Genomic DNA, 16,009 nt, shown 5'->3' with positions numbered 1-16,009 from the left:
ATCCATAAGAAGCGACCTGTTAAATCAGCTTGCGATTTGTTAAACTGATCTAATATTTGGTAGAAGAACATTGTGGCTTCAAAATCTAAGGGACTAGTTTGGACAAAACTCAGCAGCACTTTTTTGTGCGGCTGCTGATAAAAACAGGATTGCCAACATGATCACCAACATCCGATAACGGATATGGCGCAAGAAGAAGAAGAAGAGTGGCCAAACAAATACATTTTAGAAGCTTACATATATGGCCAGGAAAATGCCAACCTTTTTCGTTGTCGCTTCCTAACAGCTGATATATAAAGCATGTTGCCTCTGATTCCCTGCAAGCTCTGTTTTTTCAACTCTAGAATTTTTGAAATTCTCTTGCTTCAACTGGGGATAAGAATGTTAGTAATTTAAAGGTCCATGGGATTCTAAGCAAGATAAATCTATGAGACAATGAGGAGAACCTCAAGTAGATTCAGAAAATATCACCTATCAGAAGCATTCTGGTTCAGGTCTAATTTGGTCCTGTCATTATGACATGGAAAAGGAGATAATGTTAAACTTCACTGGTGTATAATCTTCTAAAAGTCTCAGGTAAAAGTAAGCATGATAGCTAGTCAACTAAAAATCCTGGCTAATGGGAAGTAAGGGATGTAAATTTAGGAAACGATTCAGAAGTTTTGAAAGAGGTCAGGTGTCTTCTGGGTGCTACTGCCAGTAGAGACAAGAAGTGTATTTTTAAGATAGTCAAGAATACCAGCAAGGACTGTGATGTGGATGCTATTGTACATCTTGGCACTAACGATCTGTCCCAAAAAGATGTACTCTCTGTGCACAATGATTTCCAGAGCTTGGGGCAGGAACTTAGCAGGATAGGCTTTAGGCTTCTTTTTCAGAGGTTTTACCATAAGGAACAAAGTGGAAAAGGCCAGCATATAGCAGAATTCAATATGTGGCTAAAGGAATGGTGTAAAGAGGAAGACTGGTTATATTAATCATGATGTCTGTAGCTGGTCCAATGAAAAAGTATACAAAAGAGACAGTTTGCATCCATCAAAGGAAGGGACTGAGTTACTTGGCAATAAATTCACAGATTTACTGAAGAAATATTTAACTGAACAACGGAGACAATGAGTTAATTGCTACAGAACATCCCTGTCCCCAGCAATCTTAAAATTATAAAGTTATCAGTGCATGTAACCTAGAGGGGTGTGTGGATAAGAATATCAACCTAGCTGTCAAGCAAAATCAAGCTTTTAATAGTGAGTGCCACATCAAATACACTAATGAAACAGGTGGTAAGAAAATAGGGGAACTCAGGCACCACACAAGTTATGTAGAAAGTAAACACAGAGTCAGTCATAAAGGACTCAAATGCCTATACATCAACAAACAGAGTATGAGCAATAAGCAGGATGAACTAGAAATTCAGGTAAATGAGGGCAGATATGATATTGTTGCCATAATGGAAACTTGGTGGGATGGAACCCACAAATGGAACATACAGCTAGAGGGATTTAAATTATTTTAAAGAAACAGACCAAATAAAAGAGGATGTGGAATTGCTCTCTATATAAGAAATAACTACATATCTACAGAAATAGAGCATAACAATGATGAAAACTGTCTTGAATGCATTTGGATCAATATAAAAGGGGAAAAAAATGACATTGACATAGATGTATACTATAGGCCACCTAACCAAATAGAGGAAATAGATGAATTTTTTGCTAGTCAGCTAACTAAGGTATGTAGGAAGCACATCACAATAGTAATGGTGGACTTTAACTACCCTGACATCAACTGGGAGACAAACTCTACACCAAGTGGAAGATCAAACAGATTCCTGATGAACCTAGCAGACACCTTTGTCTGCCAAAAAGTAGAAAAGGGAACTAGGAGATCAGCCATATTGGACCTAATTGTCACTAACAGAGATGAAATGAGAGAAGGTGTTAAAGTCACAGGAACCTTGGGCAGGAGTGATCATGCAATATTGGAATTCAATATTATGCAAGTACAAGCAATAGAACACAGTCAAACTAGAGTCTTAGACTTTACGAGAACTAATTTCAATAAACTTAGAGAGAGCTTGGGAAGGATTCCTGGATGAGAATCCTCAAAGGGAAAACAAGAAGCTTGAGAAAATTTTGAAAAATGAGTTAATAAAAGCCCAGTCTAGCACAATACCAACAAAGAGGAAAAATAACAGCTCTCAAAAGAAACCAGCATGGTTGCATAAAGAACTCTTTGATAAATTGAAAGACAAAAAGGACAAGTATAGAAAGTGGAAAGAGGGGCACATAACTAAGGCAGAATATCAGCAAATAGCCCAAGCCTGCAAAGATGAAATGAGGAAAGCTAAGGCTCAAAATGAACTAAGGTTTGCGACAAATGTCAAAAATAACAAAAAAAGCTTCTTTCAACATGTAAAAAACAAGAAAAAGGTTAAGGAAATGATTGGTCTATTAGTGGGAGAAAGTGGTAAGAAGGTGACAAGCAACAGGGAAAAAGCAGAATGATTTAAGTCATTTTTTGCATTCATCTTTACACAAAGGGAAAAAAACAGTCCAACTATCAAAAATAGTACCATAAAAAACAGATTAGAAACACAAGTTAAGATAGGCAAGAAAAAGGTAAGTGAGCACCTGTCCACCCTAGATGAGTTTAAATCACCAGGACCAGATGGATTACACCCCAAGGTTCTGAAGGAACTGGTAGATGTGATCTCAGAACCACTGAACTATATCTTTCAAATAGCACTGCGAAACTACTGGAGGAATGGAAAAGAGCTGATGTAGTTCCCATCTTCAAAAAAGGAAAAAAAAATGGATCAAGGAAACTGCAGACTTATCAGCCTGACCTCAATACCTGGGAAGATTCTGGAAAAGATAATCAAGCAATAAATCAATAAACACATAGAGGCAAACAAAGTCATTACCAAAAGCTAACATGGGTTTGTCAAAAACAGATCATGCCAGACAAATCTTACTGCATTCTTTGACCAAATTAGTAGACCAGAGAAATGATGTGGATATAATTTACTTTCAGTAAGAATTTGATAAAGTAGATCACAACCTACTATTTGATAAGATAGAAAAATGTAGGTTAGACAGCATCACCACTAGATGGATTTGTAGCTGGATGACCCAGCATACTCAGCGTGTGGTCTTCAATGGAACTGCATCTACATGGAGGGAAGTGTGTAGTGGAGTGCCCCAGGGCTTTGTCCTGGGCCCAGGGATTTGGATAAGTGGATAGATGGGGAACTCATCAAATTTGCAAATGACACCAAGTTGGCAGGAATAGCCAACGCTCCAGAAGATAGGCTTAAGATACAGAAGGATCTTGACAGACTTGAACATTGGGTACTATCTAACAAAATGAAATTCAGTGTTAAAAAAAGTAAGATTCTACATTTAGGTAAGAAAAACCAAATGCACAGGTACCATAGGTGGTACCTTGCTCAATAGTAGTAACTGTGAGAGGGACAGTTTGTCCTAGTGGAAAATTACTTAAATATGAGCCAGCAATGTGCTGCAGCTGCCAAAAAAGCCAACACAGTGCTAGGCTGCATTAACAGAGGAATAAAAGCAAGATCATGTGAAGTGTTAATACCACTTTATAATGCCTTGGTAAGGCCACACTTGAAATACTGTTTTGGTCACCATGATGTAAAAAAGATATTGAGACTCTAGAAAGAGTACAGAGAAGAACAACAAAGATGATCAGGGGACTGGAGGCTAAAACATATAGGGAACGATTGCTGGAATTGGTATGCCTAGTTTAATGAAGAGAAGGACTAGGGGTGATATGATAGCTGTGTTCAAATATCTCAGAGGTTGCCACAAAGAAGAGATAGTCAAGCTATTCCCCAAAGCACCTGAAGGCAAGACAAGAAGCAATGGATGGAAACTAACCAAAGAGAGAAGCAACCTAGAAGTAAGGAAAAATTTCATGACAGTTAGAACAACTAATCAATGAAACAACCTGCCTCCAGAAGCTGTGAATGCTCCAACACTGGAAGTTTTTAAGAAAAGACTGAACAGCCATTTCTGAAATGGTATAGGGTTTCCTGCCTGAGCAGGAGGTTGGACTAGATGACCGCCAAGGTCCCTTCCAACATCGTCATCATCATCACCACCACCACCACCACCACTATTATTATTATTATTATTAATAATAATAATAATAATAATAATCGCACAATCTGCCGGATGTTCAGACTGGATTTGGCATTTTTGTCTACCTATCGAGTCCTCCAAGGATCTGGGATAGGCAGATGTGGATGTTTGATGGTATTACAGATATCGTTGCTGGATGGAAGCAATTACTAGTAAGGCCGCCTTTTGCAATTGACTAATGGCGAATTTGTTAATGCCAATGGTGTTCAAGTGTTGCTTCAGTTGTTTTGGGATTGCACCCAAGGCACCTATTACTATTGGTACTACCCTTGCTTACCTTTGCTACAGTCTTTCTATTTCTATTTGTAGGTCTTTGTATTTTGTTATCTTCTCCAGTTCTTTCTTGTCTATTCTGCTGTCTCCAGGCACTGCCACGTCCACTATCCAAACTTTTTTGTCTTTCTTATCGACAATTGTTAAATCCAGGTTGTTGTTGTTATATTATTATTATTATTATTATTATTATTATTATTATTATTATTATTATTATTATTATTATTATTATCGATCATCGCACAGTCAGCCAGATGTTCAGACTGGATTTGGCATTTTGTCTACCTATCGAGTCCTTACCCAGGACCTGGGATAGGCAGATGTGGATGTTTGATGGTATTACAGATATCGTCGCAGGATGGAAGCAGTTCCTAATAAGGCCGCCTTTTGCAATTGACTAATAGCGAATTTGTCAATGCCAATGGTGTTCAAGTGGTGCTCCAGTTGTTTTGGGATTGCACCCAAGGAGCCTATGACTATTGGTACTACCCTTGCTTGCTTTTGCCACAGTCTTTCTATTTCTATTTGTAGGTCTTTGTATTTTGTTATCTTCTCCAGTTCTTTCTCTTCTATTCTGCTGTCTCCAGGCACTGCCACATCCACTATCCAGACTTTTTTGTCTTTCTTATCGACAATTGTTAAGTCTGGGGTGTTATGTTGCAGGTGCTTGTCTGTTTGAATTCTGAAGTCCCAGAGCAGTTTAATTTTATCATTTTCTATGACTTTCTCTATTTTATGATCCCACCAGTTTTTGCTTACAGGCAAATGATATTTTTTGCAGATCTTCCAATGCACCATTGTTGCTACTTTGTCATGCCGCTGCTTGTAATCAGTCTGTGCAATCTTCTTGCAACAGCTTACCAAGGTGGTCCACTGTTTCTTCAGCTTCTTTGCATAGGCGGCACTTACTGTCTGTTGCTGTCTTCTCAATTTTGACTTTGTATGCATTTGTCCTTAAGGCTTGGTCTTGTGCAGCCAGAATTAGTCCCTCGGTCTCTTTCTTCAATTTTCCTGCTCTTAGCCATTGCCAGGTTTTATTATTATCTGCTTTCCCAGCTATTTTTTTCATGTATTGGCCATGTAGTGCTTTGTCTTCCCATGCCTCTATTCTGTTCTTCATTTGGTCTTTCTTGTAGGCCAGTTTGGTCTCTCCAGTAGTTAGTAAGCCTTCCTGATATACTAATTTCAGTGCATCTTCATCATTGTTCTTCAGATATTCTTCCAAAGCCATTTTTTCTTCTTCAACCATCTGATGTACTTGTAGCATTCCACGCCCACCTATTTGCCTTGGTAGATAAAGTCTATCAATGTCACTGCGTGGATGAAGGGCATGATTCATTGTCATTATTTTTCTGGTCTGCCTATCCATTGCTTTTAGTTCTGCTTGAGTCCAGTCCACTATTCCAGCTGTGTACCTAATGACTGGGATTGCCCAGGTGTTGATTGCCTTTATGGTATTTCCTCCATTGAGTTTGGATTTTAAGATCTTCTTCACTCTCTTGATGTATTCACCTCTAATCTTTTTCTTGACTTCAGTGTGCTTGATGTTGTCAGCTTGAAGGATACCCAAGTATTTGTAGTACTCTTCCTCATCCAGACTCTTAATGTTATTTTCGTGGGGCATCTTGATTCCTTCAGTTTTCACTATTTTTCCTTGTTTGATAGTAAGTGTGGCACATTTGTCCAAGCCAAACTCCATTACAATATCTTGGCTATATATACGGACAGTGTTGAGCAGCGATTCTATTTCAGATGATGTTTTTCCATACAGCTTCAGATCATCCATGTAAAGGAGGTGGGATAGTCTAGCAGATGTTTTTGATGTTTGATAGCCATGTCCTGAGTTATTCAGTATTGTTGACAGAGGAAACAGTGCAATAACAAATAGTAATGGTGACAATGAATCTCCTTGAAATATTCCTCTCTTAATATTAACCTCTCCCAGCCTCTCACCATTGATCTGCAACTGTGTCTTCCATTGTGCCATCGATCTTTGCACAAATTTTCTGATGTTTCTACTGACTCCTGTTATTTCTAGGCACTTTATTATCCAATCATGTGGCAGAGAGTCAAATGCCTTTTTGTAGTCAATCCATGCCACATTCAGGTTGGTCTTCCTTCTCTTGCAGTTTTCCAAGATCATTTTGTCTATTAGGAGTTGATCTTTTGTTCCTCTGCTATTGGGGCGGTTTCCTTTCTGCTCAGGTGGAAAGAGATTGTTTTCAACTAGATGCTGTTGCACTGCATCAGCTACTACACCAGTTAGTAATTTGAAAGTTGTTGGTAAGCAGGTAATTGGCCTGTAGTTACCTGGTGTTGCCCCTTTTGCTGGATTTTTCATTATTAGGTAGGTTTTTCCAGTTGTTAGCCACTTTTCAATTTCTCCTCCTTGTAGTATATTGTTGAACTGTTTGGCAATGAGTGGGTGTATAACAGTTAGATGTTTCAACCAAAACCCATGCAGTTCATCTTCACCTGGTGCTGACCAATTTTTGATTTTCTTTGCTCTTTTTTCTACCATTTTTGTTGTTATTACTAGTTCTTTCATTTCAACTTCTGTTTTATTTGCATCCACCTCTTTTAACCAAGCCGCATCCTTGTTGTATTTCTTTGGGTTATCCCATATCTGCTTCCAGAACTGCACTGTTTCTTCCTTGTCAGGTACTGACTGATTCTTTGCAGTTTCTCCATTGATGGATTGGTAGAAACGTTTCTGATTGGATTGAAATTGGAGGTTCTGCCTATAGTTTGCAATTCGAGCTTCATATCTACTGATTTATTATTATTATTATTATTATTATTATTATTATTATTATTATTATTATTATTATTATTCCACTGAAAAAGTAAAACAAGAAATTCAAGAAGAAGCCAGCATGGCTGCACAAAAATCTCTCAGACAAACAGAAAGATAAAAAGGACAAGTACAAAAAATTGAAAAAGGGACACATAACTAAGTCTGATTATCAGCAGACAGCCAGAATATGCAAAGATGAAGTCAGCAAAGCAAAGGCTCAGAATGAATGAAGACTTGCAGCAGAAATCAAGGATAATAAAAAAAAGTTTCTTTAAACATTTTAATAACAAGAAAAAAGGAAAGTATAGGTCCACTAAAGAGAGAAGATGGTAAGAAAGTAACAGGCAGTAGGGAGAAAGCGGAGCTGCTTAACTCATTCTTTGCATCAGTCTTCACACAAAAAGAAATTATAGTCCAACATACCAAAAATATTACTGCAAGAGACAAACTAGAAACAAAAATTAAAATAAGCAAGAAATGGCTAAATAGAAATTATACATTTTAGGAAAACTGCATGTTATTGAATTCTCTGCCAAATCTTACATATTTTCATAACAGTTATATGCAAATGCAAGATCAAGCCAATTGATCTAATTAGGTTTTAATGCTTTAATGTCAATCTCAATCCAGTGAATGTACCAAAAAATATTGATTCAAACCCAAATAAACTTTTACTGGAATAGGTACTGACATTTACTATTTTTTTAGGGCAATGCCAATTAATTGTAGACAATAAATGGGAAAAGTGCTGGAGTAGTCATTCTATTTAGAGCTGATTTAGATATCTTTTTTCTGCTTTACTGCCTGTATATTTTTTTCCACAGTACCAATAGATTGCCTGGTTTGCACAAAGAATGTCTAAGTGGAGCAATTCTTAGGTTTTGTAGCTTGCCTCTGTGACTTTTTGCTGTATCTCACAGGACATCTTCTTACCAAGACACAAATGATGCTTACTACAGTCTCAAAACTACAAAACCCATGATGTGCTGTCACTAGAAGTACTTATCTAGAAAAAAAATATCTCCATGCCATGAAATGTGAGGTAGTAATGATATTGCTTCTATCTTTCAGAACTTTTTTTTTTTTTTTTTAGGTTTCGTGACCAGGAGTTCTTTTAGTGGGTTTGCAATATGTTTCGTTATCATTCATATATTACCAGAGCAGGGGTGCCTAAGGGAAGAGATATCAAAAATATAAAGGTAGCATCAGCAACTATGATGTTAAAAAACAACAGGCTTAGGATGCATAGTTCTGGACACCATCTTGGGTCTGCCCCCCATGGATGCCTCTATGCTAGTAGCTAGCCAGATATTATATGGAATATAGATACTTAGAGGCGTACTTAACTTTCTTTTATTTGAAGAAACAAGCATTTAAAAATTCTGCACCAAGGTAATCCAAATTTTGTGACAATGAAACTGAATTTTACATTTCTACAAAGATTAATTATTTATCATTTTTTACTTGTTAGTTTGCTTCTACTAATCACCTGGCTGGGCAAAAACAGATCATAAAATTCTCCCCTTCAAAATTCTTTTCAGATTTGTGAGATACATTCACTTGGAATCTCTCTGGAATTACCATTGTCTGAATGGATTTAGTCTAGAGGTAGCACACATGCTTTGAATATAAATGGTCCCAGATTCAATTCTTATTATTTTGAGTTAAAATGTTCCTGTGGTGATGTAAAGATGCTAGCACTGGAGATGCATTTACAGATAATTATGATTCAAGAAGAGAATAAAAATGCAAGTGGCTATTCTGATACATTTATTATAATACCTACAGTACAATATGAATCGTGTCAGTGAGAGTATGGCTTAGTGTTAAGAATGGATTAGATGCTTACCCAGTGAATGTGGGCCCAACTGTACAGAAAGCCACAGACAGTCAAGGTTTTCTATTCATTTTCCTCAATAGTCAATATTTTAGCACAAAACCAGAAACCTATTCTAGCATGACTAAGACTGGAGCAATTATGCAGGATTGGAAGAAGTAAGTCTCTCCCATATAGAGTTTGTGAGCCCTGATTATCTCCCAAATATACCTGCGTAAATGAAAGCAAAACCATTATAGCAAAGATGCTGCTATATCATCTGCTTCCTAGCTACTCTTGAATTATCTCCCTGGAGGGATTATGGATCTTCAGTTTGGATAACACATCCAGTGAAAGTGGTTAATGTTGAGTCCGTGGCGGGAAAACAGACACGAGAAGCAGCTGGAGTTCTCAGTTTCATTTATTCAGCGTTCAGCTTACAGGAAGATGGCTTCAGCCTCGCCCAAACGCCTCGCAGCCTCTTATATAGGCAACTCCCGGGTAAATGGGTTACTTTTCCCGCGCCAGCACCCGCGCATGCGCACGGCGCTGGCGACAGCCTGTCTGGTCCCGGGCAGCTTTGCACCTGCCCGGGACTGCCTGCAAACGCCCGAGCCGTTTGCAAAGGCTCGGGACATAACACCCCTTTCCCCCGGGCTAAAACTACTACCAACATACAACATTTATTTTATATGACATTTTGCTCCCCAGTGCTCCCACTGATTACTGGCTTTTGCCTTGCCAGCAATGTTATGTAATCTTCTAGATACTTAGGAGATTTCTTTGCTCTCTGTGACCTTCTTAGCTCTGGGTTACTGGCATAAGTCCCCTGACTGGAGGGAGGCGTGAGCCTGTTCTCTCTATTGTGCCCTGGTGTCTTCCAAGGACTGTGCCCCGATGCCTGGCCTGCTTGCTTGCCCACCGGGCTCGTCAGGCCAGGGCTTCTGTTACTTTGTGACCTGGTTGACCTACCTAGCTGTAGACCCTCAGGCCCCTGAAGTGATAGCCGCTGCTGGGCGTCTCTGTAGAACCTCCTAGGTCAGTCCAAGACCTGTCAGGAGGCTGTCCATTCCCTGAACCCCATTCTGTGTTCGGGCTCGTGTGGGTTTCTGTACTTTCCCAAAACTCAGGTGTTCCCTGATTTGTGCTAGGGTTGTTGTAGTCGGGACTTGGTTCCTCGACTAACTCTGTGTATGTTTGACCCCCTGTAGGATTTGGGGTAAGGTCAGGCCAACCTTGGGAATTGTGTGCCAGTTCTCTTGCGGGGAATGATTTGTTGGGATGCCCCCGGGTATCCTCCGTTGCTGGAGTGCTGTGTGATGTGTGTGGGAAGTGAGTATGCCCCCGGGGTGACTCCCTGGCTGGAGTAGGCGTGAGTGCCTGTTGTGTGGGTAAGCTCCATGACTTTCTTTTCGGAGCAATTGCAGAACCTTGGGACGAGCCGTTTGTGGCTCCCTCAGTGGAGATGGCGTAGCTCTTGCCCTTCCTTTGCTCAAAGGGTCCCCCTCCCCCCCTGGAAAAGACCCAGGAGTCTCAGCAGAAAAGTCTCGCCTAGAGCGAAGTTGGTCGATGTGCCGACGCAGGACACGACCGTTGTCCAGGGCAACCTCGTAGGAGAGAGGACCTGTGATCCTGGACACAGAAGCGGGGACCCATGTATGACCAGGCCCGTAATTGCGAGCCCAAACCGGGGCACCCACAAGTAGTTGTCTAGGTGCCCTAGGATGTGAGGTAGATGAAGGCAGTCTGTCCGGATGCAACCGGTCAAGTCTATAGTAAGTTGGCGCCCCCAACGAAGTTCAGCTGGACTTCTCCCTGTAGAAGTGGACGGTGTGGTGCGATAAGAAAGGAGAAAGTCAGCCAACCTGTGATGCCAGTCCCCGTAGGTGAGTCTCTTCAAGGCGTCCTTTGCGATGCGCACCATGCGTTCAGCCATACCGTTGGTGGACGGGTGAAAAGGCGCAGACGTGGCATGACGAATCAGGTTTGCCTGTAAGAAAGCTTGGAATTCGGAGGAGGTGAATTGAGGGCCGTTGTCGGACACAATGACATCTGGCAGCCCGTGTGCAGCAAAAATCCCCCTCAGTACCTGAATAGTCTTTGCAGTGGTGGTGGATGAGACAGGCACAACCTCAAGCCATTTTGAATGGCTGTCAACAAGGACCAAGAAGAACTGGCCCTGAAAGGGCCCAGCGTAGTCAATGTGCACCCTAGACCATGGGGACTGTGTTTCCTCCCATCTATGCACAGGAGCTTTGGGCATCTCTGGGCGAGATCGTTGGCACAGGTGGCATGCGTGCACCTTAGCCTCAATATCTTTATCTCAACCAGGCCACCACAAGTGGCTGCGAGGGGTGCAAGAGCCTTCATACGACACAGGCCGAGAATGACCCTCGTGGAAGGAGTTCTAAGACCCTAGTCACTTCCCCCCCTTGAGTGGGAATGCAACTCTTTTTTTTCCCTCAAGCAGACAACCCGAGAAAGGGACAGTTCTTCCTGTTTGGACCAGAAACTCTGAAACTCAGGACTAGGGCAGTGCTCAGGCCAACCGGACAAAACCCAGGAACGGACACTTGAAAGTGTGTGATCTGTACCTGTTTCAGCGGCAACATCCCTGGCACAAAGAGGGAGCTCGGGCAAGGCTTGGATTGATAGAATGTTGACAGCTGGCGCAGGGTCAGCTTCTACTACTGGCAGAGGCAATCTACTGAGGCCATCAGCATGGCCCATTTCTTTCCCAGGCTTGTGGAGTAATGAAAAATCATATGCCGACAAGAAAATAGACCACCTAAGCATTCTCGGGGAAATGATGTGGGGAGTCTGCCTTACATGTGGTAACATTCCCAGAGAGGCTTAATGTCAGTGAAGACCGTGAAATGCCTTGCCATATAGAAAATCGTGGAATTTTTTAATATCCAGCAACACAGCCATGAGTCCTCCCTGTGCTATCCTGAGCGTAGTTCGCTCGCCAGAAGACAGTGTTCTGGAGTAGTATGCAATAGGAACCTGAGTTCCATCAGACCTGAGGTGACTCGGACAGCTCCAACCCCGTAGGGGGACGCATCAACAAGCATGCACACAAGGAGAGACTCGTTTGAAATGTGCAAGAACACTGTTAGAAGTGAGCAAGGCCTTGACTTCTTTAAAGCAGCCTCAATGCGCTTGTGACACAGCCAAAACAGCCTGTTTGTCTAGTAGCCTGTGAAGAGGCTCAGCTACACTAGCTTTATGTGGAAGAAAAGAATTGTAGAAATTCAGGAGACCCAGGAAGGCCTGAAGTTCGGCCTTGGACTTTGGCCTAGGTGCATCTAAAATGGCAGTTAGTTTGGATTCAGCAGGGTGAATTCCAGCAGCATCAATTTTGAATCCCAGAAATTCAGTAGAAGGCACCCCAATTTTGCATTTGTCTTTTTTGAGCTTGAGGCCTGTTTTCCTGAATCTTAACAGAACAGCCCTTAGCCTTTCTGCTAGAATGTGTGTGGAGTCTCCTGCAATTAAGACATCATCAAAGTAGGGGCAAACCCCCGGTATGCCCCGTAGTGTGTTTTCCATTACGCTTTGGAAAATCCCAGGAGCGACATTCACTCCAAACTGTAGCCTTTTTACCTTAAAGGCTCCCCTGTGGGTCACAATGGTCTGAGCTATAGCAGCATCATCATCACAGGCAGCTGTTGATATGCTTGAGCTAGGTCAAGCTTTGCAAAAACACGCCCCCCCTTGAGAGATGCCAGGATGTGACTGACCACAGGAACAGGATAGGCATGTTGCTGCAATGCCTTATTGAGTGTGCATTTGTAATCAGCACAAATGCGAATGTCCCCATTTGCCTTTAGAGGCGTGACAATGGGGGTCTCCCACGGGCTGGAATCAACAGTTTCTAGGATTCCCTGTTGGATTAGTTTGTCTAATTCAGTGTCAATCTTACTTTTTAAAGCAAAAGGGACCCTTCTTGCTTTAATCCTACTGGGAATGACAGTGGGGTCTAGCTTGGCTCAAAAACAGTAACTGTGAGAGAGACCTTGGAGTCCTAGTGGACAATCACTTAAATATGAGCCAGCAGTGTGTGGCAGCAGCCAAAAAAGCCAATAAAATCCTTGGCTGTATAAACAGAGGCATAGAATAAAAATCACGTGAAGTGTTAGTACCACTTTATAAAACCTTAGTAAAACCATATCTGGAATACTACATACAGTTTTGGTAACCACACTACAAAAAAGATGTTGAGACTTTGGAAAAAGTGTAGAGAAGAGCAACAAAGATGATTAAAAGCCTGGAGATGAAAACATATGAAGAACTTTCGAGGATTTGGGTTTTGCTAGTCTAGAGAAAAGAAGGACTAGGGGGTGACACGATAGATATGAGGGGCTGCCACAAAGAAGAGGGGGGTCAAATTATTTTCCAAAGGACCAGAGGGCAGGACAAGAAACAATGGTTGGAAACTAACTAATCAAGGAGAGAAGCAACCTGGAATTAAGGAGAAACTTCCTAACACTGAGAACAATTAACCAATGGAAAGACTTGCCTCCAGAAGTTGTAGGTAGTTTAACACTGGAGGTTTTTAAGAAGAGATTGGACAACCATTTGTCTCCTGCTTGAGTAGAGGGTTGGACTAGAAGACCTCCAAAGTCCCTTCCAGCTCTATTCTATTCTAAATTCCTTCTTGGGCCCCACCATTATAGGTTGTAGGATTTTCTGAAGCTTTTGTGACAATAGAACCTCCATCTTGATCTTCCAGCTGAAATATCCTGTTCTCACAGATTCTGTTCAGGTGAAAATGCTATTGAGAGATATTTGAAGAGAATGGTGGCTTAAATCATTGGGGTTTTTTTTGTTTTGTTTGTTTGGTTCAGTTACATTTCAGGACAGACATAACATCTTCATCCTCAGTTTCTGTCACAATTTGTTTTAGAAGAAGATTATAGTCTAATTTTCATTTTCTCTGTTTTGGCTGGCCTCTGGGCCAATAACAAACAAACTCAGAAATATTGAAAAATCATTATGGATGCCTAGTAAAGTTGATAGAATAGTATAAGTCAGATTATGCTTGAATGGGCTCAAGTTCCACTGAATGTATTATTTTAATTCAAAGTCTACATATTTTGCATGGGGCAAGGGGGGTTTGCTGAGTTATTTTACTAAACTTCTGGTCACTCAGGGAAAGCTAGGGAGACATCTGTTGTTGATAATTGCACTGGGACTAAACGCTCAAAGAGATCTTCTCCGACTCTCACAATTCAATCTATGTACATCGATGTTCATATCAACATTATTCTTGTATTTTAACATTATGGATATATTGCCAAGAACAATGTACTTTTTTTTTTTTTTTTAAAAAAAAGGCCTGTGTTTTTCAGAATGTTTTAGGGAAAGTAGAATTGAACAAGCTTCTTTTCAGCTGTTGTGGTTCTGTCGGGTTTCCTTGTTGCCATTGGTGGTAAAAACATACAAGTAGAACTTGCGTTACAATGATTCATTTAGCAAACATTTCAAGGTACAATGCTGCTGAAAAAAGTGATTTACAACCAGTCCTCACACTGGACAGCCATTTGTCTGAAATGGTATAGGGTTTCCTCCCTAAGCAGGGGATTGGACTAGATGACCTCCAAGGTCCCTTCCAACTTTACTATTATTATTATTATGATTGCCACAGCATCCTTACACTCATGAGATCAAAACTTGAGCATTTGGCAACCAATAAGTGTTTACAATGGTCGCAGCATCCTGGGATCCTATGATTGCCCTCTGTGATCTTCCCAATCTGCTTCTGACAAGCAAAGTCAATGGACGAAGCTGGATTCATTAAATGATCATATGATTCACTTAATAACTACAGTAATTCACTTAACAACCATGGCAAAAAAAAGGTTGTAAAAACTGGGCACAACTGCAACAGTCACCTTGCTTAGCAGTTTAAATTTTGCTCCCAATTTCGGTCGTACGTTCGAAGACTATCTGTGTCTCCAAAAGTGATGACTCAACTGCTAATGCAAACAGGTTTTCCTACCTTTAGATTGAATGATTGACAGCTTACATAAGTTAGATTTAGGCTGCCTCCTAATTAGAAAGCATGCTGTGCACGCAAAGAAATACCCGGAAACGCAAGATTACGGTGTAATTGCTGTTCTTATTTCAAGTTGCCCAGTGAACAGGCTGGCAGGAGCTAAAGGCCTGAGGCTCAGAGGATTCTGGAACTCGAGAAAACATTGCCAAGATTGTTTTAACTGTTGTATCCATGAGGGCTGCATATAAAACCACACCCACATATAAAAGAAATTCTAAAATCATCTGTAAACTGAGTGGCTTCTTCTTTTTTAAAAAAAATCTGTATCGTAAAGCAACTCTCTCTGGGATGAATTGAACTTCAACTTCTAGATTTTCAAGTTTCCACCCACCTCCACACCATGAAAAAAAATAGAAACAAGGTGAAATTACATGCTGCTCATGTATTTATGACTTTCCTGTTATAAATCACTGCATTCCTTCTCTCCACAATTTCATGGAGTGATCAAAAGTGGCATGGCAGAACTGCATTCTAAATTCATTTTTTGCGGATAGATCAAATGCATTCAAGAATTTGCAAAGGGTGATACGTATGTTGATACATGGTTTTTTTCAAATACATGCAGTTTTGTGGGTCAATTTGCCTAGTATGCAAAATGTGATTTTTTGCAAACAGTACCCCCAATATAATCCACCTTTGCACATTCTTTTCATCCATGTATTTCATTCGATATATGCATCGGTGGGGTGTCTTTTCTCTAGCATATTTTAAAATAAAAAAAGATAAAAACTGCAATATGAATTTTGGAAAACTGCAAATTTTGAATGATACCTCAAATCCAGTTTGTGCAGACCTGATTAGTTGTTCGGAGACCACTAAAAGGATTACCGCTAATAGTTTAGATTGGGAAATTGAAGCAACTTTCTAAAATAAGATAATGGAACCCCCCCACCACC

This window comes from Crotalus tigris, unplaced genomic scaffold (assembly GCF_016545835.1).
Source record: "Crotalus tigris isolate CLP2741 ecotype Arizona unplaced genomic scaffold, ASM1654583v1 scf7180000018057.1800818, whole genome shotgun sequence".
NCBI lineage: Eukaryota > Metazoa > Chordata > Lepidosauria > Squamata > Viperidae > Crotalus > Crotalus tigris.
The sequence above is the reverse complement of the archived record's forward strand: the minus strand, read 5'-3'. Positions refer to the sequence as shown.